Raw genomic sequence first — 14364 nt, 5'->3', positions numbered from 1 at the left:
ACCAGCCTCTGTTAAAACTGGAAGTGGGTACATTCAAGGCAGGTTGGGGTCGGGTTTCAGATTTTTGACATTTTAACCTCCCCCCCACCGCCATTGTCCTACCCATCGTGGGGGGTTAAAATTCCCCCCATATTCTCTCTTTAAAAGGCATCCCCCAGTGCAAAGACTCCTTCCCTGAAAGGTGGCAAGTCTTTCTCTTTAAAGTTACCCTGTTAGTGAGCTTTAAAAAAAAGGGGGGTGCTGATAGCGAGGCACCCTCTTTAAAAGCTATCCAACGGCACTGGAGGTGAGTTTCCTCATGTAACAAAACAACAGGTTTCCTGTATACTCACATTTACTCTCACACACTTAAGTACATAATTAGCAGATGGCATCCTGTCCCATTAATCCATGCACAAGACATTCCTGCAACTTCAAGCAACCATCTAGACAGAAATCATTATCTGTTGTTCAGATACGAACGTCATTGATTTTTTTTTGTGTCCATACTTGACACCATCAGATGCCTACAGTTTCAAGTGAGAAAACGAGGCAAAGGACCAGAGCATTTTTAACCTCAAATCCAGTCCAGTTAAGTGGGAACATCACCAGCAGAGGAAGGAACCAGAAGAACGGCACCTGATTTCTATTATGCACAAATGGTGACAATTTTACAATGCATTGACATATCTCACAGCAATTAACATCACTGTGTCAAGCACTTGCCAAACATTTCCACGGAAAGATGCCACGCTTTTATATATTAGATTGTAGCTTAAAAATAATAAATACTTCAAGTGCATTTTATTCAGCCAAAACTCCAACCACATTAATCATCGATAGGCTAAGGAGCAGAATTAATGTATATAAATCAGACAGATCACCAGAGAAAACCTCTTATCGTAAAAATGTTAGGAAAAAATAACGAGATACTTTTAATAACCTACAAAATAAAGCTTTAACCCTACACTGGCAGACCCCCATATTTTAAACGATGTTTTAATTTCCCCTCCCCTTTTGAAATATCTTTATTTAACTCTTCTTCAGCTGTCCAAGCCAACACTAGTGCGTGAATTCAAAGAACAGTCAGTCAAGTGATCTACTGCCCACATTCCTCTGCCTATGCCATTCCAGCTATCTAGTGCAATAATTGATTACTCTTCATTCAATTTATTCCTGCTCCCTGCGGATAAACACCTGCCCCTCCCCCTCCGTTCACTACGGGGTGGGGGGGGAAGGCACTGAGCATGTGAGTACCCCCAAAACACTCTGCTACCAGCTGGCACATAATTAAAATCCAATTTCAACACGATCGGAACAACTCCAACTTCCGAACTGCAACTATACCCTGTATTGAGGATAATCTATTTAGTAACTCAATTAGACACAGTCTGTAAGTACTGTACCTCCTGGATTGCTTCTTCCAGAGCTGGAGCTCAAGATGCCCAACAGGGAAAGTTTTTGAGGTGTGGGACCCTTGTGTAGTTTATATATTTCCATTGTTCTAATGACAGGTGTTGGTCTGAATACCAGGTGCTGGACTATCAGCTCGAGTGTGGCTGACTGTCAGATTTTCTTTTGTCATGTGTAATCTTTAAAGCGGAGAGTCTGCTGGCTGTTGCATCAAGAGGACAAAAAAAGTAACATGCAGCGACCATGAATATGTAACTCAAATGAACGCAGCACAGAAGTGCTTTGGTGCGGGGCTCTTGCCCAAGATTCCCTTGCTATCTCCCATGTATAGCCAGGATTTCGGCTTTAGCTGTGTGCTATTCCCCACTGTGTGGCTAGTGTGGGCAGAGATGGAGGAGGAAATCAAATTGTGCTTTTGTGCAGCCCTTAGAACGGCACTGAAAGTGGTCTGGGAGCAGTTTGCCAGCCAGATGTCTCAGATGAGGAATGCTGCACAGCAGATATTGGGGATGGGGAACATAATGGAGGGAGAGAAAATAATTTAGAAAATAGAGAGGAACTAAATCATAGAACAAAACGAGAGACAGTAATTTCCCAGAGAGCAGTCTAAGTGGGCAAAACTGTGGGGGGCGGATGGATTTCAACGCAGCTAAGTGTGAGGTCATCCATTTTGGACCAACAAAGGATTGATCTGAGTATTTTTTAAATGGTGAAAAGCTGGAACAGTGGAAGTCCAAAGAGATTTAGGGGTCCATATACGCAGATCACTAAAATGTAGTGGTCAGGCACAGAAAATAATCAAAAAGGCTAATGGAATGTTAGCCTTTATATCTATAGGGCTAGAATATAATGACATAAAACTTGGAAATGTGGTAAACAGTGAGGAGGATAGTAACAAATTCCAGGAGGACATAGACAGACTGGTGAAATGGGCAGACACATGGCAGATGAAATTTAATGCTAAGAAGTGTGAAGTGATACATTTTGGTAGGAAAAATGAGGAGAGGCAATATAAACTAAATGGTACAATTTTAAAGAGGGTGCAGGAACAGAGGGATTATGGGATGTACGTACACAAGTCTTTGAAGGTGGCAAGACAAGTTGAGAAGGCTGTTAAAAAGGCATATGGGATTCTTGGCTTTATAAATAGAGGCATAGAGTACAAAAGCAAGGATGTATTGTGGCCGATTCTGGGCACCACACTTTAGGAAGGATGTCAAGGCCTTAGAGAGGGTGCAGAGGAGATTTACTAGAATGGTACCAGGGATGCGGGACTTCAGTTACGTGGACAGACTAGAGAAGCTGGGATTGTTCTCCTTAGAGCAGAGAAGGTTAAGGGGAGATTTGATAGAGGTGTTCAAAATCAAGAAGGGTTTTGACAGGGTAAATAAGGAGAAATGGTTTCCAGTGGCAGAAGGGTCGGTAACAAGACGACACAGATTTAAAGTAATTGGAAAAAGAACCAGAGGCAACATCGGGGGGAAAAAATTACGCAGCGAGTTGTTTATGATCTGGAATGCATTGCCTGAAAGGGTGGTGGAAGCAGATTCAATAATAACTTTCAAAAGGGAATTGGATAAATACTCGAAGTAGGAAAATTTTCAGAGCTATGGGGAAAGAGCAGGGGAGTGGGACTAATTGGATAGTTCTTTCGAAGAGCCGGCACAGGCATGATGGGCTGAATGGCTTCCTCCTATGCTATATCATTCCATGATTCTATAAAGGGGAGGAAGTTTTGCTACAGCTAAACAAAGCCCTGGTTAGAACACATCTGGAGTATGGTGTACAGTTCCGGCGCACCTTAGAAAGGATATATTGGCTTTGGAAGGAGTGCAGCGCGGATTCACCAGGATGTTACCAGGGCTCCTAGGGTTAAATTATGAGGACAGAATACATAAACTAGACTTGTATTCCCTGGAATATAGAAGCTTAAGGGGTAATTTGATTGAGGTTTTTGAAAGGAATTGATAGGGTAGGTAGAGAGAAACTTTTTCCTCTGGTAGGGGAGTCTAGGACAAGGGGACATAACCTTAAAATCAGAGCCAAGCCATTCAGGAGAGAAGTTAGGAAATACTCTTCATGCAAAGGGTGGTAGAAGTGTGGAACTCCCTCCCATAAAAAGCAGTTGATTGCTAGCTCAATTAATAATTTTAAATCTGAAATCGATAGATTTTTGCTAGCCAAGGGTATTAAGGAATATGGAGCCAAGGCGGGTAAATGGATTTAGGCGACAGATAAGCCATCATCTCATTGAATGGCGGAACAGGCTCGAGGGGCTGAATGGCCGACTCGTGTTCCTATATTCCTAACAGCTTAACAAAGCTACCGTCCTGGTGAGCAGGGGGTTAATTTTATAGAACAGCTCCACAGATAACAGACACGTATCCTACAGGAAGCCTGGGTTATGGCCAGGTCATCCATAAATACTTAGCCAGTTACTGAAAAATTCAGCAGATTAAAAATAACACATTCATAAACATAGTATCGATACAGAATATTAACTGAAGTAAACTGGAATCTGGATGAAAGTATGTTTACCCTGAAGCACAGGGTCTCAGTGAAACATTCACATGATACTTTTCTCCCTACCCCCAGAGCTATTGAATACACTTTCTTTGAAAATCGGTTCTGCCTTTTGTTAGGGATGGATTATAATCCAAAGATGAGGAGGAAGGGGACGATAGAAGGTAACTAAATTTGTAAAATTTCCTACCTCACCCACTGATTGCTGGCGAATATCTTTTGATTGCAGCCTCATTCCTGCAGCAAATAACCCAATTAGGCAGCATTTGTCTGTATTTCCTTTTGAAAAACTTCACTTGATGGGGGTGGGGAAGGAGAGGGAGAATCCACTTCTTCTGCCTTCAGCTTCCTCACACCTGAAGACCCTCAGTGACACAATCCATAGTCTCAGCCAGTAATAGGAGTGCTTCTCTCTCCCAGTCCGCGTTGATTCAGGTCTTTTTTGAGCTGTCTTTCTCTATCATCCTGCTTCTCGCTCACTCCCTTTCTTCACTAGGCTCCAACTTACTGACTCTGACGTCTCTGCTAAGCTCCTGCCTCCCTATTCCCACACCTCCCTCCCTTGACCTCCCTTGACTTCTTTCCATTGAACTAATCACCAGCTGCCTCAGAACAGTCTTGTTACCACAGCAACCGTTGTCCCCTCTCCAATTCTACTGGGCAAAGACTACAATAAACACAGATTCTCCAGTTTCAGGCACGTCACACGTGCAATTAAAGGGGCAACAACTCTACAGTTCAAATTGTTCTCGAGTGGTTGGCATCTACTGAACAATACAATCGTATTAGTCACTATTCTTTGCTGCTCAAGTATTCCAGATCTTTTCTGCTAGGTTAATGGAAAACTTGATTAAAATTTTTTTTTAAAAAAAACTGTAAACACAGAGAGCATGTTGCTACTTGCTGAGGGTTAAAAAATGCCAGCAGCAATTCTATGCTCACAGTGAATAGTTTACAGTTTCTGCATCCGTCTTTTAGACTTTCTGAACAAATGCTCAGCCAAACTGAGCAAGCAGCTCGATTTCATGTTTTTTTTCCTCTTAGGCTAAGTTGAATCATAGCGCCAAGGAACCACCAAAACACACCGACAAAGTATACAAGCAAATTCAACCCGATACGGAGATAGTAGGCACTCTCTCCAAATACTAAAAAGATTCTAAACTAAGTTAACAAAGTTCCTAGGAATATCAAGGGATCACTGGGACACATTCAAAACGTGATTTCATACTGGTCTGGAGTGATACTACACGAGACTATCTCATGGAGCTGGTCTCATACCTCTTGGCTTTAGTACACTCAGGAATCAGATTATTTCTGGACACTCAGATTATATTGGCAATCCTGTGTTGATGTGCCTCTAAAACAGCAACACACCAATGTGAAAGACAATACTGAAGGAGTTTATTCAAACTCCTGTGCATAGGCCTCGATTTTAACTTCCCCCAACTGACGGAAACGGGTGGGGGGGGGAGCAGTTAAATGAGGGCAGCCACTCCGACCCGGCAGCCTTCCCGCTGTATCCTGGTGTTAACCTGCTCTTTTGAGCAGGCTACTTCTTTAAATATGCAGATCGGATCTGTCGATGTCATCGGGACCAGATCTGCAATTTTAGTTGGAGGCCTAAGCAGGGTGGCGGAGGCAGTGACTGCTTCCCCGTCAGGCCAAACCTGCAGGAAAGGGGCTCCTCCGGGCCCCACAACAAAGCCTTGGACCTCCCTTACCTCCGGCTACCCCCCACTTCCCCTATCGTGTCCAGAGCCCCCCACACTTATTAGACTGCCAGAGACCAATCCCACAGATTCCCGTCAGCGGCCCCCTGCCACCCGAATTCCCACTCCCGCCCACCGGCCAGGTAGTAGATCTGGGCGGGTTCGAGAGAGATTGAGAAATTTATAGAAATAAGTGACTAAATGTTGTCTGAAAGCACCAAACAATAATAATGTTATAAAAAAACCTTTATCACAGAAGTCTGTTGTGGTGCAGATATACATTCTTCTGCAGCGTAAACTTGATGCAGCCACCAGCGTGGGCAGGCTACCTCATCGGGTATGTATTGCAGGATGTTTCAGGAAACCATCCTGCATTAATTTTTGTAACCCAGCTAAGAATTTATTGCTCATTTTGATAAATTTCAGATTGTGATATATGACCCAAACAGCGATGATGTAATACAGTACACCAATAACACTGCTGCACAGGCCTTCCAAAGTCCATTTCTCTTGTAACCAATTATTTGCCCATTTCTACTGTCACATTGAGGAGTTGGAGTCATTACTGCAGGCAGGTTGGGCAATTGGAAACTACAAGTAGGCAAAATAAAACAACTCTTATCATAATTCCTCAAAATATGATGGAAGCGAAGACTATTCATATAGAAGAACGAAAGGGTGGAGTCATGTATGAGGGCTGAAGGAGGAGGAACTGTGTTGGAGTTTAAAGGGTGGTGTCAGCAGTTTAAATGGGCAACCATATTGCTCTTGCATAGAGCCGGCACAGACTCGATGGGCCGAATGGCCTCCTTCTGTGCTGTAACCTTTCTATGACTCTATTTTAAAGATCCAGTATCACCAAATCGGGAGGTTAAAGGGATGGTATCACCATGTGAGAGTTGAAAGTATCAATATGTCAGATTTAAGGGGGGTGCAGCATATCAAGGAGTTTGAAGGGGCAGAGTTACTCTATTGGAGAGTTAAATTGGCAAAATCCCTGTGATGGGAAATTTAAAGGGGCACCAGTTGTAATCAGTAACGTTATGATGAGATTGCATCAACAAATATGATCATTACACCCTCCTCTCTAAACAAATATGGAGGTCTTTGCATACTGCCAGGCAACAATATTGAATAATGATTTGATGTCAGCTCCTCCCATCTTGCTTGCAGCATTAACACTCATCAGCACATGTTGTGTGGACACCAACCAGTGCTCTGTGCCCACATTGTGCCCCTCTACACCAAAACAAAATTTTATACTTCAGCTCTTTGGTCACTGAATGCATCAGGTTGTTGCCTGCATTGATTCAGTGTACTGGCACAAGTCCCAGCCCCGGGAAGATTACAAAAACATCCTGTAATCAATACTAACCCATCTAGTGGGCAGCAAGCAACTGCTGCGCAAACTTCCTCCAGTCACTAGCACAAGCTGCTCCAAATTAGCACAATAAAATAAAGCAGAACATAAGAAATAGAAGCAGGAGTAGGCCATATGGCCGCTCGAGGCTGTTCCGCCATTCAATAAGATCATGGCTGATCTTCAACCTCAACTCCACTTTCCCGCCCGATCCCCATATCCCTTGATTCCCTTAGTGTCCAAAAATCTATCTATCTATCTATCTATCTCAGACTTGAATATACTCAACAACTCATCATCCACAGCCCTCTGGGGTAGAGAATTCCAAAGATTCACAACCCTCTGAGTGAAGAAATTCATCCTCATCTCAGTCTTAAATGGTCGACCTCTTATCCTGAGACTATGGCCCATAGTTCTAAACTCTCCAGCCAGGGGAAACAACCTCTTAGCATCTAACCTGTCAGGCTCCCTCAGAATCTTGTATGTTTCAATCAGATCACCTCTCATTCTTCTAAACTCCAGAGACTAGAGGCCCATTCTACTCAACATTGTCTCATAGGACAACCCTCTCATCCCAGGGATCAATCTAGTGAACCTTTGTTGCACCGCCTCTAAAGCTAGTATATCTTTCCTTAAGACAAGGAGATCTAAACTGTACACAGTACTCCAGGTGAGGTCTCACCAAAGCCCTGTACAATTGTAGTAAGACGTCCTTACTCTTGTACTCCAACCCTCTTGCAATAAAGGCCAACATGCCATTTGCCTTCCTAATTGCTTGCTGTACCTGCATGCTAACTTTTTGAGTTTCTTGTACCAGGACACCCAAATCTCTCTGAACACCAACATTTAGTAGTTTCTCACCAATTAAAAAATATTCTGTTTTTCTATTCTTCCTACCAGAGTGAATAATCTCACGTTTCCCCACATTATACTCTATCTGCCACCTTCTTGCTCACTCACTTGTCTATATCCCTTTGCAGACTCTGTCATCCTCCTCACAGCTTACTTTCCCGCCTAGCTTTGAATCATCATCAGCAAACTTGGTTACATTACACTCAGTTCCTTCATCTGAGTCATTAATATAGATTGTAAATAGCTGAGGAAACATATATACTATAAATCAGGGGAAACAGCATCATACATTATACTCAACACATTATAGAGATAGGCTAAACACAAGCTTGCATGAGTCAACTCTGGATTAATGTTTTATTCACATAATATTAATATATATTAGTTGTGCACATTTAAGAGATTGGTGAATTCACCTCTATCACTTGCTCACAGATGTGAACAGCTGATCTCTTAGCCTAAATTTACTTCTGCTCCACTGCTGGAGCTTCCTGTCTGCCCTTATTTTTCTTACTTTATGCTCTCATCCTCACACATGGATCTCCTCCAAAATACTAAGGCAGGATCGATCACAACAGCCTGGGTTATAAGAAGTCATCCAGCAAGAGATCTACGATCACAAGTCTCTATCAACTTCAGACCAGCTCACTGCACAATGCTGTGTATTGCTATGAGGTGTCAGCCGTGGCTCAGTGGGTAGCACTTGTGCCTCTGAGTCAGAAGGTTGTGGGTGCAAATCCCACTCCAGACCTGAGCACAAAAATCTAGGCTGCTGTTCCAGTACAGCTCTGAAGGAGTGCTGCACTGTCAGAAGAACTGTCTTTCAGATGGGATGTTAAACCAAGGCCCTGTCCGCCCTCTTGGTTGAATATAAAAGATCCGAAGGCACTATTTTGAAGAAGAGCAGGGGAGTTATCCCCAGTATCCTGACCAATATTTATCCCTCCACCAGCATCACTAAAACAGATTATCTGGTCATTATCACATTGCTGTTTGTCGGACCTTGCTGTGTGCAAATTGGCTGCTGCGTTTCCTACATTACAACAGTGACTACACTTCAAAAGCACTTCAATGGCTGTAAAATGCTCTGGGCCTCCTGAGGTCGTTAAAGGCGCTATATAAAACACAAATTCTTTCTTTTTCCTATTTAGACACAAAGATCAAAGAATATCTCAACATCTGTCAGCAAATTGGGAAAACCAGTCAATAAACTTGAATGTCAAAACATCTGTGCACAGACATGGCTGATTACTTTCCCAGGGCAGTGGGAACCGATTACCAAACTAAATGACAATTTTTGCGGTACAGTGATCATTGGGTTTCCGGTTTCTCATGCGTACACCAGGTGTTGGGAAATTTCAGAAATTCTCAGTAAATCTTTTGATGACCTAACGCTGGTCAAGAAAAGGGCAGTGATATGTAAATGAGCTGTAAAACTAAAGAACTTGTTTCATTTTGGTAAAGCGACCTGTGAAGCCTGCCATTCTCAATGTGGGAGAGCGCAAAGGAATTACTGCTCGCGTTGCAGCCGCAACTCTACTGACTGAGCCCCCAAATGTTACAGTGATGGATATAATCTGACACCGCAACAAATCCAAAACTGAGCATGGAGAGAAAGCAGGGAATAACTAGGATTGGGAGTGCCTTGCCCTAAACCTTATTAATGTCAATAATATATATATATATATATAGATAGATTCTCTTTAAACTTTCGAAACAGATTAGAGTAAAATTTTATTTTAATACATACACATTGAAATAAAAACTTACCACACCTTTAATCTAAATAAGCAAATAAAAACATAAGAAGTCCTATTAACTATCAGGATGTTTGCACGTTCAAACTATAACCAAAAGCGACTTTATTCCCAACATACCCCCACCCCGCCGCCAAAGAACAGAAGAGTCCTCGCCCTTTGCTAGTGAACGTCAGGACTCGTCACACCTTTCAGTAAATCCCTCCCAGGCCCCTCCCGCCAGGCAGGACGTCAGGTTGAATTAACACTGCCAGGGTGGGTACTGCCTGACCTGCTGCAGATGGGACGGGCTTTTTTTTCTGGTGAATTTTGTAATCGTCAAGGTGAAGGAAGTCAGTGCTGGGGAATGGAACACATTTGTCATCCAGTGTTAGCATTAAACACTCCCAGGTCAGGTATAGCTCAGCCAGCAGTAAAGTTCCCTCCAGTTTCCCCAAAACAGTCCGCTCTAGCTCCAATCTCGATGTGGAGATGCCGGTGATGGACTGGGGTGTACAAATGTAAGGAAACTTACAACACCAGGTTATAGTCCAACAGTTTTATTTGAAAATCACAAGCTTTCGGAGGCTTTCTCCTTCGTCGGGCGAGTGTCAAGATTCATTGAAAATTACCGCATATATAGTCATAGAACAATGCCTGGTGATTACAGATAATCTTTCCAACTGCCCGTTATCAAGGCCATCAAATTAATTGAATAGTGTTCAGACAGAGAAACCTTAGATACCCCAGACAACTGAATATACAAACGGCCACAAACTTTCTTTGGTTCTCTGTCTGTAATCACCAAGCATTGTTCTGTGAATTATAAATGCGATTTCATTTCGAGGATTTCATTTTCACATCATTCACCTGACGAAGGAGGAAGCCTCCGAAAGCTTGTGAATTTAAAATAAAATTGCTGGACTATAACTTGGTGTTGTAAAATTGTTTACAATTGTCAACCCCAGTCCATCACCGGCATCTCCACATCATGACTACCATCGACACCACAAACTGCCGGCTCACAGTGGAAAGGATATCCAAGAAGATCGCGCATTTAGACACAGACATCAAGTTTTTACAGAGCTGCAAGAAAGCAGACAAGATCCCGAAAGGACTCCAGATCACGAACCCACTCAGGTCCACATACAACTCGGATTACACTGAGAGACTCTGCCGCCGTACCTCTCGCACACTCCGCAACCATCTCATACACCAACTCTACAGCAGACGCCACAACCTCGAAACCAAGATAGAGTCCATACTCTCAACCTGTACTCAGGACACAGCAGACCAGCTACGTTATACCGCCAAACAGACGAGGCAACGGAACTACGCTGCCTACATGAAAACCAAGAGCAGGAAGCTTGAGAAACTCGGCATCACCACCAGCATCGACCAAGCTTCCCCTGGTACCACGGTTGCAACCACAGGGAAGTCTATCGTCAATTTGTCCGACCACACCCTTCAACCAGACGAAATCGAAGTTCTCAGCCGAGGGCTCAATTTCTGCCCCACTACCAAAATGGACCCCACTAGTCTCGCGGCGGACACAGAGGAATTCATCAGGAGAATGAGGCTCCGGGAATTCTACCACAAACCCCAAGATTTCAGCAGCGAACCCAATGAGACAATCGACGATCCAGAACAGCAGACAGAGGGATCCGCGGTACAGCAACCGAAGAGGAAAGAGTCAAACTGGACTCCTCCAGAGGGTCGCTGCCCTCAGCTTGACATGTATGCCCAAGCTGTCAGGAAATGCGTCTATGCCAGATTCATCAGCCGCACTCAGAAGACAGTCCAGAATGTCACCCGAGCACAACGCAACGCCATCAACGCTCTCAAGACCAACCGCAACATCGTCATCAAACCAGCGGACAAAGGAGGAGCCATAGTCATACAGAACAGAACGGACTATTGCAAAGAAGCATACCGACAACTGGACAACCAGGAACACTACAGACGGTTACCCGCAGATCCGACCAAAGAACACACCCACCAGCTCAACAAACTGATCAAGACCTTCGATCCAGACCTTCAAAGCATCCTACGCACTCTCATCCCACGTACTCCCCGCGTGGGAGACTTCTACTGCCTCCCAAAGATACACAAAGCCAACACACCCGGACGTCCTATCGTATCAGGCAACGGAACCCTGTGTGAGAACCTCTCTGGATACATCGAGGGCATCCTGAAACCCATCGTACAGGGAACCCCCAGCTTCTGTCGCGACACTACAGACTTCCTACAAAAACTCAGTACCCACGGACCAGTTGAACCAGGAACACTTCTCACCACGATGGACGTCTCGGCACTCTACACCAGTATCCCCCACGATGACGGCATCGCTGCGACAGCATCAATACTCAACACCAACAACAGCCAATCTCCGGACGCCATCCTACAACTCATCCGCTTCATCCTGGATCACAATGTCTTCACCTTCGATAACCAGTTCTTTACCCAAACACACGGAACAGCCATGGGGACCAAATTCGCACCCCAATACGCCAACATTTTCATGCACAAGTTCGAGCAGGACTTCTTCACTGCACAAGACCTCCAACCAACACTATACACGAGATACATCGACGACATTTTCTTTCTATGGACCCACGGCAAGGAATCACTAAAGAGACTACACGATAACATCAACAAGTTCCATCCCACCATCAAGCTCACCATGGACTACTCCTCAGAATCAGTTTCTTTCTTGGACACACGAATCTCCATCAAAGACGGGCACCTCAGCACCTCACTCTACCGCAAGCCCACGGACAACCTCACGATGCTCCACTTTTCCAGCTTCCACCCTAACCACGTCAAAGAGGCCACCCCCGATGGACAGGCCCTGCGAATACACAGGGTCTGCTCAGACGAGGAGGAACGCGATGGACACCTACAGACGCTGAAAGACGCCCTAGTAAGAACGGGATATGATGCTCGACTCATCGATCGACAGTTCCGACGGGCCACAGCAAAAAATCGCATAGACCTCCTCAGGAGACTAACACGGGACGCAACCAACAGAGTACCCTTCGTCGTCCAGTACTTCCCCGGAGCGGAGAAACTACGCCATGTTCTCCGCAGCCTTCAACATGTCATCAATGATGATGAACACCTCGCTATGGCCATCCCCACACCTCCACTACTCGCCTTTAAACAGCCACCCAACCTCAAACAGACCATCGTTCGCAGCAAATTACCTAGCTTTCAAGAGAACAGCGTCCACGACACCACACAACCCTGCCACGGTAACCTCTGCAAGACATGCCAGATCATCGACACAGATACCACCATCACACGAGAGGACACCACCCACCAGGTGCATGGTTCATACTCCTGTGACTCGGCCAACGTTGTCTACCTCATACGTTGCAGGAAAGGATGCCCCAGAGCATGGTACATTGGCGAGACCATGCAGACGCTGCGACAACGGATGAACGGACACCGCGCAACAATCGCCAAACAGGAGGGTTCCCTCCCAGTCGGGGAACACTTCAGCAGTCATGGACATTCATCCACCGACCTTCGGGTAAGCGTACTCCAAGGCGGCCTTCGAGACACACGACAACGCAAAATTGTCGAGCAGAAATTGATAGCCAAGTTCCGCACCCATGAGGACGGCCTCAACCGGGATCTTGGGTTCATGTCACGCTACACGTTACCCCACCAGCGAACAAATGTTATCTGTTTTTAATATAACGGGTCAGTTGCTGTCTTTTCTATGTTTCTACCTCTCTATCTCTGTTTTTTTTTGTTTGTTGTTTTTTTTGGTGATTTGTATATTCTGAGACCTGGCAGGTAACACCTGTCTGTCTGCACACTGATTGCCTTGGCAACGGGCAGTTGAAAAAACTGTCTGTAATCACCAAGCATTGTTCTGTGAATTATAAATGCGATTTCATTTCGAGGATTTCATTTTCACATCGTTCACCTGACGAAGGAGGAAGCCTCCGAAAGCTTGTGAATTTAAAATAAAATTGCTGGACTATAACTTGGTGTTGTAAAATTGTTTACAATTATCCCATGGCCTCTAACCCAGCTTCACCCGAATATTGCATTTGGTCTTGACTCCCCGTGTGCAACGACGTATAATTAATACAAAACATATTTTGCAACAGACATGACATCCGATGTGATTTCCTCGTTCGGACACCAACCGGGTCACTTAGCAACCTTGGAAACATTTCTAAAACTCTATCCCTTCAAATGCAATAAAATTCTGATTACCGATGTACTCCTTTGGAGGTCAGTGGTCCCAATCTTTCTGATGATTTCCTGTCCTATTCTTAACACATATGTGATTCTTGTCACTGCGTATCTCACCCACCACCTGTTCCTTTAACCGATACAGCAAATGCTGCCAGTTCAACAAAGCAAGCTCTTCATCTTCCTATTGTAACAGCTGCTCTTTTGCCGCTCTTATTTTTAAAAATACTGACTGCTTACAAATATAAGACAATGTATTTATCCTTTAAAAGCAAATCAATTACATCCCTTCTCCTCGCCGGGTCCAGAAATTAACCGGGCTGCAATATATCGAATGTTTTACACTGTTCACACACAAGCAAGTTCTAACACATGGAATGTTTACAAATCATGAATGCATTAAACGCTGCAACAAATCGGCACTGAATTTGTTCATATTTGGTAAAGATTTTTAAAAATCACAGCTTGTACCTGACCAGAGACCCGCTGTCCTGGGAGGTTGCCCAGAGCCTGTCCTGGTGCTCTGATCCATTCGTCTTTTCCATGCGATCTAATCTATTTCCCGCCTTCTGCCTTAAAC

The 14364-nt window shown here is 44.4% G+C and overlaps 1 protein-coding gene across 2 annotated transcripts in view; it reads right to left on the bottom strand.

The window, feature by feature from the left end:
• si:dkey-82f1.1 (DENN domain-containing protein 2A) overlaps positions 1-14364 on the bottom strand; it is a 118463-nt gene that overhangs the window by 80102 nt on the left and 23997 nt on the right. The window contains exon 1 of one of the 2 annotated variants that reach the window (XM_067999665.1): positions 4106-4419. The exons of the other annotated variant lie outside the window; for it this stretch is intronic. The gene's annotated coding sequence lies outside the window, so the exon portion shown is untranslated. Of the gene's footprint in view, positions 1-4105; positions 4420-14364 lie in introns of those variants that run through there. 2 annotated transcript variants of the gene reach the window in all.

Source organism: Heptranchias perlo, chromosome 18 (assembly GCF_035084215.1).
Source record: "Heptranchias perlo isolate sHepPer1 chromosome 18, sHepPer1.hap1, whole genome shotgun sequence".
Classification (NCBI taxonomy): domain Eukaryota; kingdom Metazoa; phylum Chordata; class Chondrichthyes; order Hexanchiformes; family Hexanchidae; genus Heptranchias; species Heptranchias perlo.
Note: the sequence above shows the minus strand (reverse complement) of the source record. Positions and strands in the feature narration are given on the sequence as shown.